Below are 15863 nucleotides of genomic sequence, written 5' to 3'. Positions count from 1 at the left end.
CTTCTCCTGACAAGTTCACTAATACATCTGTCGTTGACTATTTTGTCCTTCACTAAACTCTTGCTCCCTGCTTTCATCTCCTCCTCCTCCTCCTCCTCCCAGACTCAGTCTACTTAATAAGAGACTCCCCCTAAATAAGCTGTGCAGTGGATAAGTAGAAATTTGCAGGAAAAAAAGAGAAATTTTCAGAATACTCAATTTCCTATTTCGACATTTTCATAATAATACAACTAAAACTAAAACTTCAGTCATTTCTATTTCTTGAGCTTAACTTCTTATATTCTTTCATTTCATGGAATATTTATTGCATTAGGGACCATCTCCAGCTAATTCCTTTTTCATACACACCTAGAATTCTCTTTACCTATACTAGGCAAATCACAAAGAGTAGAGGAAACAGACTTGAACCCTCTCTCTCAAAGTTGTATATCTGAAATCTAGTCATTTTATTTACAAACATTTTTTATTTGGTGGCCTCTTAGATAGGTATCACTTTTCTTGCCTTTTTTTTTTTTTTTTTTACAGACATATTTGCTCCTTGCTCATACCAATCCTAGGAGAATTTGGCCTTAATCAAGCTCCTGAGGAATAGGTAGAACTAGACCAAGGCAGACTCAGTGCAGTACACTAGGGTACAGTTTATCAGGTTATGGCAGTTGGAGAGCTGGGTGAGAGCATGAGGTTGACTCAGGGATGTCCCCCCAGTGAGCGAGGGCTGCATTCAAAGAGACATGGGAGGACATAATGCAAAAGAGTCCCAGAGATAGGACAAAGGTTATAAGACATTTGCCCAGCCAGCATGCAGTAGTGGCTAAGGTTTTGGTTCAAATCCCAGCATTATGTGATGATCCTAAGCTCTACCAGCAGTAATCCCTGAACACAGAGCCCAGCTTGGTCCCCAAACAAATAAACAAACAAAAAAAGCCAGAGATGGTATAAAAGTATCAGCTTCTTAATTTCTCTTAAAGAGAACAAGAATGATATTGAATCTACAAAGAAATTTGAGCCCAAACAGGGATTTCTTGGGAAGAACAAAGCTGAAGAAGCTTCAGATATTGAAAAATATTGTCAGGCTTTTTCTCACTTCCAATTTACCAAGTACAATCTCTTCAGAAGTATGTGTGTGTGTGTGTGTGTGTGTGTGTGTGTGTGTGTGTGTGTGTATGTGTGTGTGTGTTAGAAGAGAAGGGGATATGCAGAAAACAACTCCAGAGCAGAGAACAATGGGTTTATTTTATCCCATATTAGCCACTTCAAAGAAAAACGAACTCTGCTTGGCTTTTACAAATATACATGTATACATATATGCAAATAATATATATAATCTCAAGAAAGGGTCTAATTTGCCAAGATAAAACCCTTACTCAAGACTGATACTTCTGATGATTTATGCAGTATTCACTGTTCCCTTTTTTCTCATAAATGTAACTCTATTCCATTGCAGTCTCAAATAATCAAATTCTCAGGAAGGCAAATCATTTTATTACACCAAAAAAATCAATCACTGTAGATCTACAGCAACCCTGATACCTGAAGGTACAACTTAAATGCACAAGATAGCTAATGGGATTTTTTTTAATAATATCTTTATTTAAGCATCATGATTACAAACATGTTAACATGTTTCAGTTATTAAAAATACTTCACCAGTGCAATCTTCCTACCACCAATGCTCTTCATTTCTCTCAGCCCCCACCCTCTACTTATATTCAAGACAGGCATTCTATTTCTCTCACTCACTACCATTGTCATGATAGTTGTCAGTGTAGTTATTTCTCTAACTGCACTCACAACTCTTTGTGGTAAGCTTCATATCATGGGCCGGTCCTTCCAGCCATCCTCATCTTTATTGTCTCTGGGTATTACTATACTGTCTTTTCTGTTTCTTAAAACAGATAGATGAGTGAGACTATTCTGTGTCTATCTTTCTCCCTCTGACTTATTTCACTCAGCATAATAGATTCCATGTTCATCCATGTATAGGAAAATTTCATGACTTCATCTCTCCTGATGGCTGCATAATATTCCATTGTGTATATGTACTACAGTTTCATTAACCACTCAGGCATCTGAGTTGTTTCTAGATTCTGGCTATTATAAATAGTGCTGCAATGAAAATAGGTGTGCAGAAGGCATTTTTGTGTAGTGTTTTTGTGATTCTAGGTAGGGTATATTCCTAGGAGTGGTAGAGCTGGATCAAATGGGAACTCAATTTCCAGTTTTTTGAGGAATCTCCATATTGTTTTCCATAAAGGCTGGACTAGACCAGCAGTTAATGAGAGTTCCTTTCTCCTCACATCCCCGTCAGCACTGATTGTTCTTGTTCTTTGTGATGTGTGCCAGTCTCTATGGCATGGGATGAGCTAATGGGATTTGACCAGCAAAAAAGTTTATTGGTGGGCCTTTAGAAACTCTTTCCTGGGCCCGGAGAGATAGCACAGCAGCGTTTGCCTTGCAAGCAGCCGATCCAAGACCAAAGGTAGTTGGTTCGAATCCCGGTGTCCCATATGGTCCCCCGTGCCTGCCAGGAGCTATTTCTGAGCAGACAGCCAAGAGTAACCCCTGAGCACTGCTGGGTGTGGCCCAAACCCCCCCCCCCCCCAAAAAAAAAAGAAACTCTTTCCTTATTCTTAACAAAAAAAAAAAAACCAGAACTGGGTCTTCTTCCTGCTTTTGGGAGAAACATGTGGCAACATATCTTTTATAATCATGAGGAACAATATATGAGAATAAAATAAATATACAGAGGCTGAAAAGATAGTACAGCAGATAATGTGCTTGCCTGGCATGTGACTGACATGGCTTGTTTCCAGCACCCTATATAGTCCCTTGAGTATTCCAGGAATTGATCCCTGAATGAAAAGTAAGCCCTAAGCACCACTGGGTGTGGCCCAAATAGAATAGAAAAGAAAATTAACATTCTAAGAATGAAAGAAGAGAAATAGATAGACATGGATCCTTGACATCATCACTATGCCAGTAAATTACCTTTGATACCATATCTGCTAGAAAAGCAATTTTCAGGGAAAGTAATGGAACAATGTTTAAAGTCAATTGAACGCAGAGACAGATGAAGTTCAATAAAAATCTGAATGAAGGGGCTGGAGAGATAGCACAGTGGTAGAATGTTTGCCTTACACATGGCAGACCCAGTCCTGGATGCTGGTTTGAGTCCCAGCATTCCAGATGGTTCCCCGAGCCTGCCAGGAGCTATTTCTGAGTGCAGAGCCAGGAGTAACCCCTGAACACTGCTGCATGTGACCCAAGACCAAACCAAAACAACAACAACAAAAAAGAAATTGGGGGCCAAAGTGGTGGCGCAAGCGGTAGGGCTTTTGCCTTGTATGTGCTAACCTAGGACGAACTTCGGTTCAATCCCCTGGTGTCCCATATGATACCCCAAGCCAGGAGCAATTTCTGAGCACATGGCCATGAGTAACCCCTGAGTGTCACCAGGTGTGCCACCCCCCCAAATAAAATTGGATGAATTGTTATTTACGTGCCATATCACAATGAAAGCTAATTGTTATTAAGCTCTTATCATGTGTCAGCCAGTATTCAAAGCTTCTTGTATATATTACCTTATTTAATCTACACTACAAACCATCATAATAAATAGTTCAGATGGGGAAGCAAGGTTCAGAAACATCACCATCCATGTTCATAAACTTTGCAATGTGAAGGTGGAAACTTACACTTACCCTCAAGCTCCTGGCTCATAATGACGTCAATTTTCTTGGCACCTTGCATTTGGATTCAATAAGCCTCCCTCATTCCTTTTCAAAAAAATCTTCTTTCTGTTTGAGTAGGTCTGAAAGTTCAGCTGCACCCAAATGGGACCTCAGAAACTGGCATTAATCAGACATAATTTGTCCAACTCCCTGGTAAATTTGTAGGTTTCATGTCAATTTGTCAAATGCACCAAGTACAAATTTTACAGTAAAACCCTGATTTAGGGGCAGAAACAAGAGTTAAGACATTGACCTTGGGGCCAGTGAGGTGGCGCTAGAGGTAAGGTGTCTGCCTTGCAAGCGCTAGCCAAGGAAGGACCATGGTTCGATCGCCTGGCATCCCAAATGGTCCCCCCAAAGCCAGGGGCAATTTCTGAGCGCTTAGCCAGGAGTAACCCCTGAGCATCACACAGGTGTGGCTCGAAAAACAAAAACAAAAACAAAGACATTGACCTTGCATACAACTGACCCCAGTTTGATTTCTGGAACTGCATATGCTCACCCTAGCACTACCAGGAGTGCTCCCTGAGCACAGAGCCAGGAGTAAGCCCTGAGCTCAGTCTCATACAACTCCAAACAAAAACAAACAAGCAAACCCCCCTCGATGCAGTGAAATTCATGAAATACCAATGCATCTCCATTTTGTTCCTTCCCCAATTGTAATATAGCAGGTCATTAGGGACACAAATTCCAGTGTGATGTGACCACCTAATTGTCAATGAGTGCCTAACATGAAAAGTATTGATGTTGGTTAAAATAATGACCCAGCTATATTCTGATCTCTAATCTTGTATTTTGTTTGCTTGTTTTAGTTTTTGGACTACACCCAGCAGCACTCAGTGGTTACTTTTGACTCTGTGCTCAGAAATCACTCTTGGTGGGCTTCGGGGACTATCTGGGATGCTGGGAATCAAACCTTGGTCTGCTGTGTGCAAGGTAAACACACTACCTGCTATGCTATCACTCTGGCCCCCACAAAGTTAATCCTTATTTTTTGTTTTTTGGGCCACACCCTGCAGTGCTCATGGGTTATTCCTGGCTCTGTACTCAAGAATTAGTCCTGGCAGGCTCAGAGAATTATATAGGATGCTGAGGATAGAACCTAGGTAGGCTGTGTGTAAGACAAACACCATACCCACTGTGTTATCGCTTTGTCCCAAAGTTAAACTTTATTTATTTATTAAATCCTGTAATCACACATCAAGGCTCTACAACCAGGAAGGCATTTCTATGGTCTTATTACTGTTTATTCATGTTACACCCTCTTGTACTCACTCATACAATAAATATTTGAGTATCTGCCAAACCCTGGGCACTGGGGATCAATAGGTTATATTCTAAGGTTATTTCTCATATTTTATAGAGGGCAAAATAAAAATGATCTATTGGGCTGGAGAGATAGCATGGGGGTAGGGTGTTTGCCTTGCATGCAGAAGGACAGTGGTTTGAAACCTGGTACCTCATATTGTCCCCCGAGCCTTCAGGAACAATTTCTTTTTTTTTTTTTTTTTATAATTTTTTATTTTGAATTATGAGAACAAAAGATGCAAAGAAAGAGGATAAGGTAAAGTTACAGTGGAAGGACAATCACCCATAACATAATTATCTGAAGAAGTCCCCTTGCTGATATCTTAACTTTGAACTTTCAGCCAAAGAAAGTTAAGATAAATAAAACAGAATCCATGTGCAATTACTTTGTCCCTCAAATTCCCAGATTGTAGCACATTATAATATTTCTTAACAGCACACAAGGCAATCTAAAGCCATCAAACTTACATAACTCCTTAAACATTAGAGGCATAGTATTTTTACATTTCCATGTACATGCATATTAGCTTAAGTTAACCTCAAATTTTAAGTGGGTGCGTTTTAAGGATTAGAGTCAAAGGAGCACAGTAAAAACGGTGTTAGAGTGGCAATTGTTGTTTGCATAGGCCCACCAAAATATGAGAGGCATGGAAAGGAATAACCTTGGCCTAAATACAAAGAGATCCTACCCCTGAAGTTTCCTGGCATAAGACCAGCTCTAGGCCTCAGGCAAGTTATCGTTTGATCCAAGACATTGTCCGTAGCGCCAACACACTTATCACACAGTCTCTGTTGTTGGTATCATGTTTCTGTATTAAAGATTCTGGAATCTGCATGTCCTACATTGAAGTCATGATGTGGAGTGCCTTCTCGTTTCACCTCACCATGAAAGGGCAATGCAGGAAGCCCTGTCCTGTAAGCAGGTTGTTGTTGTTAAGTCTTCTCAGTGTTAAGGGAAGTCTCTCTTGAGCAGGACGATGTCTGAGCAGTGGTAGGGTCTTCTGTGGTAGAGGATTGCTTCCAGGTGATGTTATAGACAAACCTCACCATTAAGGGGCAATACAGCAAGCCCTGTCCAGTAAGCAGGTCATTGTTCTTGTTGTCTTCTCAGTGTTAAGGGGTGTCTCTTTTGAGTAGATAGATGTCAGAGCAGCTGTAGGGTCTTCCCTGGTACAGGAATGCCTCCGGGTGATGTTATATACAACCTTGGATGTTTTGTAAATGTCTTCTGTAGATCAAGGGGTAAATGGAGAATGCCCATTCTTCTGAGGCCTGTGCCAGGTCTTTATGTCAATGTTCAGGGTGTAAGGTCTCACTGCACTACAAGATTTGTGTGTTCCCATTTCTATTAGATAAGAACTTATTGGTATGTATAGTATTTTCCCATGTTAGTGTGCCTACGCAAACAAGATATAAAGCCACGTGGTGCTATCAGATATATGGGGGCATAAGAACATTTCCAACAAGACCCATGACTTGGTTCAAACATAAGTATTAAACTGAGGAATTCTTTCACACCAAATTCCATATTGAGCAGTTCACAAAGAGAAGATAAAAAACATGGGGGGGGGATCATCACTGTATAAGAAAGTATTTAGGAAAAGTTATAGCCGTCAAAGAAAACACCCATAAAATGTTGAAAAGATATGTGTCCTTTTTATGCCTTTTAAAATAGTTGGGTGGGTGTTAACTCCAGGGCACCACTTTGGTCTGTGACTTAGGACTCAACAGTACTTAAGTTAGAAAGGGTAAAAAAGGAGTAATGATGATAGGAGTTAAAGAAGTTAAAGAGAAATATGAACTTATGAAGGGGTATGCAAAAGGGCAGAGTACAAAATGGACATTCTGCATACATAAAAACATAATTCAATGATAGTGAGTACTATTAATGTTTCTTGTGAGAGTACTATTAATGTTTCTTGTGAGAGTACTATTAATGTTTCTTGTGCAATAGCCCCCGCACGGTTTTGAAAATATAGACTGCACAGAGATTACCAGTGCCAGCCAAACCTCCTCCTGCTAGACTCCCGGCTCCCAGGAAGGAGAGATCCTTCAAGAAGCTGGGAGACCAGAAGTTCAGGGCCCCACCCAGACCCTCCCTAAGGAGCTGCATGGATAATGGGGGAAGGCCTAGGGTACCTTCAAGCTCCACCAAGGGACCCAACTCACCGGCTTGCCCAGGCACGTGGCCCGGGGAAGCCCTGGAGATCTGGAGCAAGGCGGTAGAGGGGCGCTGGGGTTACCCAAGTCCCGCACCCCCACTAGGCCTGGTCAAGCAGGCCTCGGCATGGCGGGGGCCTGCCAAACCTCCCAGGAACAATTTCTAAGCATAGAGCCAGGAATAATCCCTAAGTGCTGCCGTGTGTGACCCAAAGATAAAACAAAACAAAGCAACAAACAAATAAAAGCAGATCTATTAGATTACATTTTTGTTTGTTTGCTTGTTTTGATTTTTGGGGGGCCACACCTAGTGATGCTCAGGGGTTACTCCTGGCTATGGGCTCAGAAATCGCTCCTGGCCTTAGGGGACCATATGGGATATGTGGGGGGGGGGGGCGGATATCAAACTGCAGTCCGTCCTAGGTCAGCTGCATGCAAGGCAAATACAGGCAAATGCTTTACCACTGCACCGCCACTCTGGCCCCCTAGATTACTTTTTGTTCTTTTAAACCAATAAGTGAGACAAGTTTAAAAAGTGCACAAGACCAGACCAATCATTGGTGGGTAAATCTAATGTAGCAGACCCTGAAGTCCAAGTTCAAATCCCAGCTCTCTCCCTATATAACCTTGACTTAGTTGCTAAACCATTATTTCACTAGTTTAAGTGGGGATTAAAATCATACTGCTATTTTAAGTTAGCATTTTTTTTTGTTTTTTTTTTTTTGTTTTGTTTTTGGGCCACACCCGTTTGACGCTCAGGGGTTACTCCTGGCTATGCGCTCAGAAATCGCCCCTGGCTTAGGGGGGACCATATGGGACGCCGGGGGATCGAACCGCGGTCCGTCCTATGCTAGCGCTTGCAAGGCAGACACCTTACCTCCAGCGCCACCTACCCGGCCCCTTAAGTTAGCATTTTAATAAATAATTAAGAACATAGACACTGGGAGTAACTCAAAGATCTGAAAATGAACCGGAGAGATAGCATGGAAGTGGGGTGTTTGCCTTCCATGCAGAAGTTTATGGTGGTTCAAATCCCAGTGTCCCATATAGTCCCCCAAGCCTGCCAGGAGCAATTTCTGAGTGTAGAGCCAGGAGTAACCCCTGAGCGCTGCCGGGTGTGACTCCAAAACAAAACAAAAAAGAACTGAAAATGCTTGGTTTGCGTGCAAGAACCCCTGGGTTTGATTCCTGGCACCATATAATCTCCTGGGCACATCTGAAAGTGACCTTGGAGTACTGGGGCTTGAGAATTCCCTGAGCACTCCTGGTGTGCAGGCAGAAACAAGAATGTAGGCTGAAAAATGAACAAAGTATAATACTAGCATTATTCAAAAAGTAAAAAGAACTACAGTCTTATTATAATTAAGTAATTTAGCAGCAAGTAGTTGCATGCAACAGACTAACCTAAAAATCTAGCAGGAGCAAGGCTTGGTCAGAACCAAGGGAGGAATTTGGCTTCAGGCACCAGCCTGAGAGTCACCACTGTAGAAACATACCACTGGCCACCACTTCTAGCCACCAGTCTTAGGAAAACAGAGCTGCCACATCACCTATTTCTTTGTTGGCAAGAGATGAATTGTTTAGGTCACCCATGGTAGTACTACTCTGTAGCTATTCTTGGCTTTGTGCTCAGGAGTAGCCCCTTATGGTGCTCAGGAGAGCCAATGAGGTACCTGGTATTTGAAGCTTGGTTGGGAGGATACAAGATAAGTGACCTACCCATTGTGCTACTTTTCTGGCCCAATTAGTTGTGTTTTGACTTTCAAACACTCCAAACTAAGATGATGCTTAAGAGAATTTAGGGTGACTTGTACTGGGTAATTTAGTTTTGAACAAAGAGATCTTGAAAAAAGCGAAACCACAAAGTTCAGAAATAATCTAAAAATTAAAATTGCCATCCAAATGTTTGCTTAGCCCTCTAATCATTGACTACTCAGCCTCTCCTTGAATATTTCCACTTATGAATGTGCCCATTTATAGATGTTTTTTCTTTTATTGATTATTTCTAATCAAGATCATCAAGTATTTCCTTTCATTGGGGTTGAAGAGATAGTACAGCCAGTAAGGCATTTACCTTACAAGTGAGCAATTCAAGCTAGAGCAAACACTACATATGGTCCCCTGAGCATTACCAGGAATGATCCCTGAGTGTAGAGCCAGAAAAAAGTCCTGAAATAAGCCAAAAATGACCCCGAACCAAAACCAAAACCAAACCAAACTAAATCAAATGCAAGTCTTTCTTTTATTGCTTCCAAACCACTTATTCTAATTTAAAGAAAGAAGACTCTCAAATCTAAATGATATTCTCCAATAGCTTACAAAAACAGAATGGCTTCCATTCTTGAGTCTGAGGTAGTTATCACTTAATATAAATTGTAATCAGTGTACTTCAAATCCAAGGAGTAGATCAATAGACTCTGAACACTCAAAGTGGTATCCACAAAGATGATTTTTGATAGAGTCCTGTGAGTACCCTGGGAAGTCAATCTCACTTCTGAGGTCTAAAGAGAAAGAAAAGACATATTCCTTATTTTTTAATACATCTACCATTGACTATCTGATCTCAAACCTTATTTCTAGAGAGGATATCGAGATTTAAAAAAAAAAAAAAAAACATCATAAGGGCCAGAAAAATAGTACAGGGTTAATTAAGGCATTTTCCTTGCTTTCAACTAAGCCAGGTTCAATCCTGGTACCTTATTTCAGGAAAGACCCTGGAACACAGAGCCAGCTGTAGCTTCTAAGCACTTTGGGTATGGTCCACCCACCACCCCCAAATAAAAAAATAAAACCAAGTAGCTCTAACATGAGTATATGTGATGTAATGTGAATTCAGTGGAATTAAACAGAACTTTGTGAACTGGATATGTAAACAAAATGTCTCAAAATACACCTATTTTTAGAGACTATGTATTTAATATTGTCATAGTAGAAGCAATGGGCTGGCTAAAACAAGGCCATTTTGTCAAATGAAGTTTTGTGGAGTGTATGTGTAGTAGAATCACACAGTCATCTAAAGTGGGTAAAATTGTATGTTGAATGGGCCCATGTTTAATTCTCATAAGAGCAATTAGCTTTGATCAGAACAAACACATTTGTGTGTGTTCCCATGGCTGTCTCTCTAAATGCTGGGCAGAGACAACAATGAATAGAAGAACAATAGTGGAGGGTTTTTATATTCTACATAGTAGGCACTGTGTTTTACAGCAATTCTTTTATTTAAACATCACAGCAGTTCTATAACTCAGTTCTCACAGTGGTCATTCATAGTTATGTTCACATGACTTTCAGAGGCCTAGAAAGCCCCAAGTAGAACTGGTTGTGTCCTCAACCCCAGACCACTGATCACCTTGTTCCCCTTACATCCCTTCCCTCTGCACCCAGAACATATCCTCTATGCTTGGAATGCTTTCCTCAAGTTCCCAGCAAAGCTCAGTTTCTCACCTCTTGCAGCCAAGAAAATCACCTTCTCAGAGGGTCTTCTCCAATGGTCCTTTACTTGCTTATTTATCATCACTATCAACACCATCAACATTGTGGTGTTAGAACTCAAACCAGGGCCGCACACATGCAAGACTAGTGCTCTATAGGGTCTATAGAACACACTACAAATTTCTAATTCCCCTCTGCCTTCACATAACTTATTTCACTTCTTTATGGTCTCCATGGTAGTTATTCTTTTATCATTTTCACCAAAATTGATTTATCTGTGGGCCAGAGAGATAGCATGGAGGTAGGGCATTTGTTGCCTTGCATGCAGAAGGATGGTGGCTTGAATCCTGCCATTCCATATGGTTCCCCGAGCGTGCCAGGAGCGATTTCTGAGCATAGAGCCAGGAGTAACCCCAGAGCGCTGCCGGGTGTGACCCCAAAACAAATACAAAGAAAAATGATTTATCTGGTAGGTTCTTTTTTGTTTTTTGTTTTTTGGGTCACACCCAGCCACACTCAGGGGTTACTCCTGGCTCTGCACTCAGAAATCGCTCCTGGCAAGAATGGGGGGCCATATGGGTTGCTGGGATTCAAACCACTGTCCATCCTGGATTGGCTGCTTACCAGGCAAATGCCCTACCACTGTGCTTATCTCTCCGGTCCTGGCGGGTTCTTTTAGTTTGTTTGTTTGGCTTTTAGGCAACCCCTGGCAGTGCTCAGGGATTACTCTTGGCTCTGTGCTCAGGGGTACTACACAGGATTGGTAGTGCTCAGGAAACTATACAGGATGCCAGAGATTGAGTCTGGATCATCAAGGCAAACAACCTACTTGTTATGCTATTTCTCCAGCTCCTATTTGATGGTTTCTTACCTATCTTCTTGGAAAGAATGTGCACAAGAAATCTTGTCCACTTTGGTTATACCCCTAGATCCAACACTTTGAAACACAGCTGGCACTTGGTAGACATGCCATACATTTTTTGGGTGAAATTTTACGCATGCGAAAGGCACAAAGAGGAGAGATTAGAAGCCCACATCCTGGGGCTGGAGTACACAGCGGTACTACTGGGGCACAGCAGTAGGGCATTTGCCTTGCACACTGCTGACCCAGGACAAACCCAGTTTCTATTCCCAGCATCCCATATGGTCCCCAAAGTCAGGAGCGATTTCTGAGCACAGAGTCAGGAGTAGCCCCTGAGCACTGCCCGGTGTGGGACTCCCTTCAAAAAAGAAACCCAAATTCTTATAACCAAGAAACTCCAGAAACTCAGAGTATACAGGATTTTTTTGAAGGTTAGTGGCATTACCTTCTACTATTCTGGCTAATACATTAGATTAGTACTGCATGTCAGAGATATACACTAGTAAGAATATAAAAATGATGTTTATATATAAATAAGTATTATTCGTGTGCTATATTTAAGAATTGTATAGGTATAGTCACAATCATCATCTGAAAAATTTGTGGCTCTATGGAGAAATATTATCTTAATGAGACTTTAGGGAAACTGAAACACAGCAAACTAAAAATCAAAGAAGGTAGAAAGGATGTCAGAAAAATATTTTCCCAGGGTTATACCTAGGCAAGCATGGCATGGTCCAACACTCCTTTACCAACATCATTCAGATTCAAGTTGCAGTTCCTGCCCTAAGATTACACTTGACCTTCCAAACAATGTAGAAATCCAACTTGCAAAGGAATCACTTTTCTGAAGTAAGAGGTGTGTAATTTCCTTAAATAGCCAAGTAGAATTTGAAATGGAATAAAATTCATTGGTCTAGATCCAGAGTGGCTGTCTTGTGATGCATAACTGCTAATAAAACTTAAGTGATGGTTCCTTCTTAGCATCTCCTATTGATGAGCAAAGTCCCTTTACAACAATAGCTACCTTATTGGAAAATTCAAAACTACCTGACTCACTTCTCTCTTTTGTGAAGGCTTACTGTTACACAGATTCCAAAGTGTCACAGAGGGTCACAGGTATCACTACAGTAAAACTGGGGTCACTGCCTGAGTCCATTTTACTAACTAAATAGGCAGGAGTGTAAAGCTTGATGATCACAGAGGGGGGAAAGCATTTGCTGATAACTCACTAAGAGCCACAAAACATCAGGAAAATCTCAAAACACTAACTCACTTTTCTTTTTTTTTTTTTTTTTGTGGTTTTTGGGTCACACCCGGCAGTGCTCAGGGGTTACTCCTGGCTCCATGCTCAGAAATTGCTCCTGGCAGGCACAGGGGACCATATGGGATGCTGGGATTCGAACCGATGACCTCTTGCATGAAAGGCAAACGCTTTACCTCCATGCTATCTCTCCAGCCCCTAACTCACTTTTCTTAACTCTATTTTGGCCAATTATTTCTCTGAGGCTTTGGAAACTTGTTTTAACCTCCAACCTTTTCACCCAAAGGAATAGAAAAAAAAAGTGAGAGAGAGAATTGTACCCCAAATGGAAACATCTCAAAACCAAGTACAAATTGTTCATTTAGAGAACCAAAATTTGAAGGGGAGAGGGATTTTCTTTCTTTCTTTTTTTTTTCCTTAAAAGCTCATCACTCTGTAGAAAGAATCCAAATCCTGTCCTGATTCTTCTTGAGCAGTGGAGCAGTTTTGTGTTTTGTGTGAGTTGATTTTAATTTAAAAAAAAAATAAAAAGAAAGGAAAAAAGGGCCATTCTTGAGAAGCTGTTGCTATGAGACTTCCTGGGCTTAACAGATGGCCACAGAGCAGCCAGCAGTCCGGGGGCTGGGGCTCTGAAGCCTGCCACTCAGGCATACCATTAACATTCCTGAAATACCTTCTCTTGCCGGCCTGAGCCTTCAGACAGCTTGCCCAGGGTTCCTTGGCTGGCCCTTCTCAAGAGCCCGAGTGAAAATTTGTTATAAATGCATGATCAGGCCTCTCTAGGAAAAGGCCATTATAGAGGTGAATATCCTGCTCCGTTCAGGCTTCAGATACATTTTTACCAACAATCTCCTGGGGTGACACGGCATGCTTCTAGTTCATTCCATGGTTTCTAACTTTCTGAAGCCCCTCTGATCCAGTTAAAAGAGGAAGAAATTTGAGGGGACAGACACATGCTTACTACCCAGTCAGGCATTGCTATGGGGGAAGTTTGGAGATTCTGGAATTCCCTCCCTACAGAAAGAAAGAAAGGTGAGTTTCTATTTTCTTACTGCCTGTTCATGTGGCTGGACAAATCATTCTCATCACCTTTCTCTGTCTCCCACACTGGGATAATGGCACTGACCTACATGCATCAGATAGAGGAATTAATGAGGCGTGATTAATAAACAACAGCGACATTATTGCATAAAGAGCAGGTCTATAAGACCTGCTGCTGGCAAGCCAGGGAGACACTTGGAACTCTCCTTCCTTCCTGGGCCCTCTGACTCAAGAGGGCTGGACCCAAATTCCGACCAGTTTTCAGTGGGGGAAAAAAAAAAAAAAAAAAAAAAAAAGGCATACTGGGAACTTTATCAGTGACCCAGGAACTTGGGTCCTTGGGAAAAACACACGTGGTTGCAAAGAGCCATAGCTTTTTCAGGGTGGGCTCATTTAAATTCCATCCCCAGTTTTCACTTCAAAACCAGGTCTGGAGAGCACAAGTAAAGTCTTACTTTTAAGCGTCTGCTGTCTTTGGCACAATCTGGCTGTTCCTGTTCACCGAAGGTCCACAAGAGCTTTTCTTCAGGTGATATCAGATGATTTGCCACAAAGACTGCACTGCCCCTCACCCCTTGCCTTGGCATCTGACTATCTTCGTTTTGGTTTTCTTTGATTTGAATCCAATCTTTCCAAGTAAAAAGCAAGTGAGGGCCAGGGAGCCAGCTCAAAGGGCTGGTGTGCTTTGCATGCAGGTGCCTAGGCACCTCGTGTGGTGACTCCTCCCCTCAGCACAAAGCCAGTAGTCCCCAAGCTCCATCAAGTGTGACCCCAAACAAATAAAAAAGCAAAAGGGCTTGCTGTGGGCTCAGATTCAAACCTTCCGTTTGTCCTGAGCTAGACTTTGCCTTTTGGCACCAAAGTGGAAGCATTAGGCTTCCTGTTTGTTTTATGCCTTTTAAAGAAATGGCTAACAAGGAGTGCCAACTTCCCCTGTTCACCAGTGACATTCTCATAAGGCTGTCTATAGAAATGACAAAGCTGCTTTCCCTTCCTTGCTGGCACACTAGGTCCCCTCTGGCCATGTATACCCAGCAAAGGGAGGTTCCCCATGCCACCACCATTCCCATTCAGCTTCTGAGCTCACAGAAACTTCCACCCTCACATCAGAAAAGTCAGGGGCAAAGGCTAAGATTTGGGGGCAGCTTGGAGGAAAGGAGGGGGTGGGAAGGGACCTTGTAGCAGTTTGGCATTTGCATAGCTGAACCTTTCAAGTCAGCATAATGAGCATCGGAAGGGGGAGGCTGAGTCAGTGCTTTGTGTCCCATTGTGCGCTATCCACAACACAGAGGGGACCCTGCCACTCGAGGCTGGACACTGCTCCAGAAAGGAGACAGAAAGAAGCACTCGGGACTGGAGACAAAAATAACATAGAAGACTTCATCTTCTACTCCAGTCTAATGCTCTTCTGATATTACTCTGGCAATAGGATGAACGGAAACCATGTTAGAAAGAATTCTGGATGCTTACAGCTTTTTTAATTTTAAAACCACTTTTAGCAGTTATATTTACTCATGAAATACTTTCATTTCATGATGTGTGTGTGTGTGTGTGTGTGTGTGTGTGTGTGTGTGTGTGTGTTATGAGTTAGGGAAAGCTGTCTTGAAACCTCTTTGGAAGTTTACCATTTACAAAAAGTTTTTATAAAAAAAAAAGAAGTTGACAGGAAAATTCTTTCCTAGCATGATAAGATAGGGGTTTAAGCACATGTCCCAAATCTCTTATCTAGTTCTTTTACCCATCTTAGGTTACTAAATCCTTGAATTACAAGTATGCCATCCAGGATGGTCTCAGACAGTTTTTGCTAAGCAATTTACAAGTAAAATGAAATCAGGGTCCAGCTGAAGCTTAATCAAAATCATTGACTTAATATTCCCAAGCATCTCGGTTGTTGTTCAAACTGAGATTTAGAATAAGACTTGGTTCCAAACAGGAGGAGGAATGAAATGAACCAACAAATACTAAATCCTCTTTGGTGAACAATTGTGACAAAGAAAAAATCACTTCTGGGTAACAGGGAAAACATTAAAGCTTAATCAAGATAGTGATAATGAGATATAGATGA

General features: G+C 41.7%; 1 protein-coding gene across 1 annotated transcript in view; it reads right to left on the bottom strand.

Annotated features, from left to right (window-relative positions):
• SHROOM3 (shroom family member 3) overlaps nucleotides 1-15863 on the bottom strand; it is a 366880-nt gene that overhangs the window by 191333 nt on the left and 159684 nt on the right. The gene's annotated exons all lie outside the window — the stretch shown is intronic.

This window comes from Suncus etruscus, chromosome 16 (genome assembly GCF_024139225.1).
Source record: "Suncus etruscus isolate mSunEtr1 chromosome 16, mSunEtr1.pri.cur, whole genome shotgun sequence".
NCBI classification, from domain to species: domain Eukaryota; kingdom Metazoa; phylum Chordata; class Mammalia; order Eulipotyphla; family Soricidae; genus Suncus; species Suncus etruscus.
This window is presented reverse-complemented; position numbering and strand designations above follow the sequence as displayed.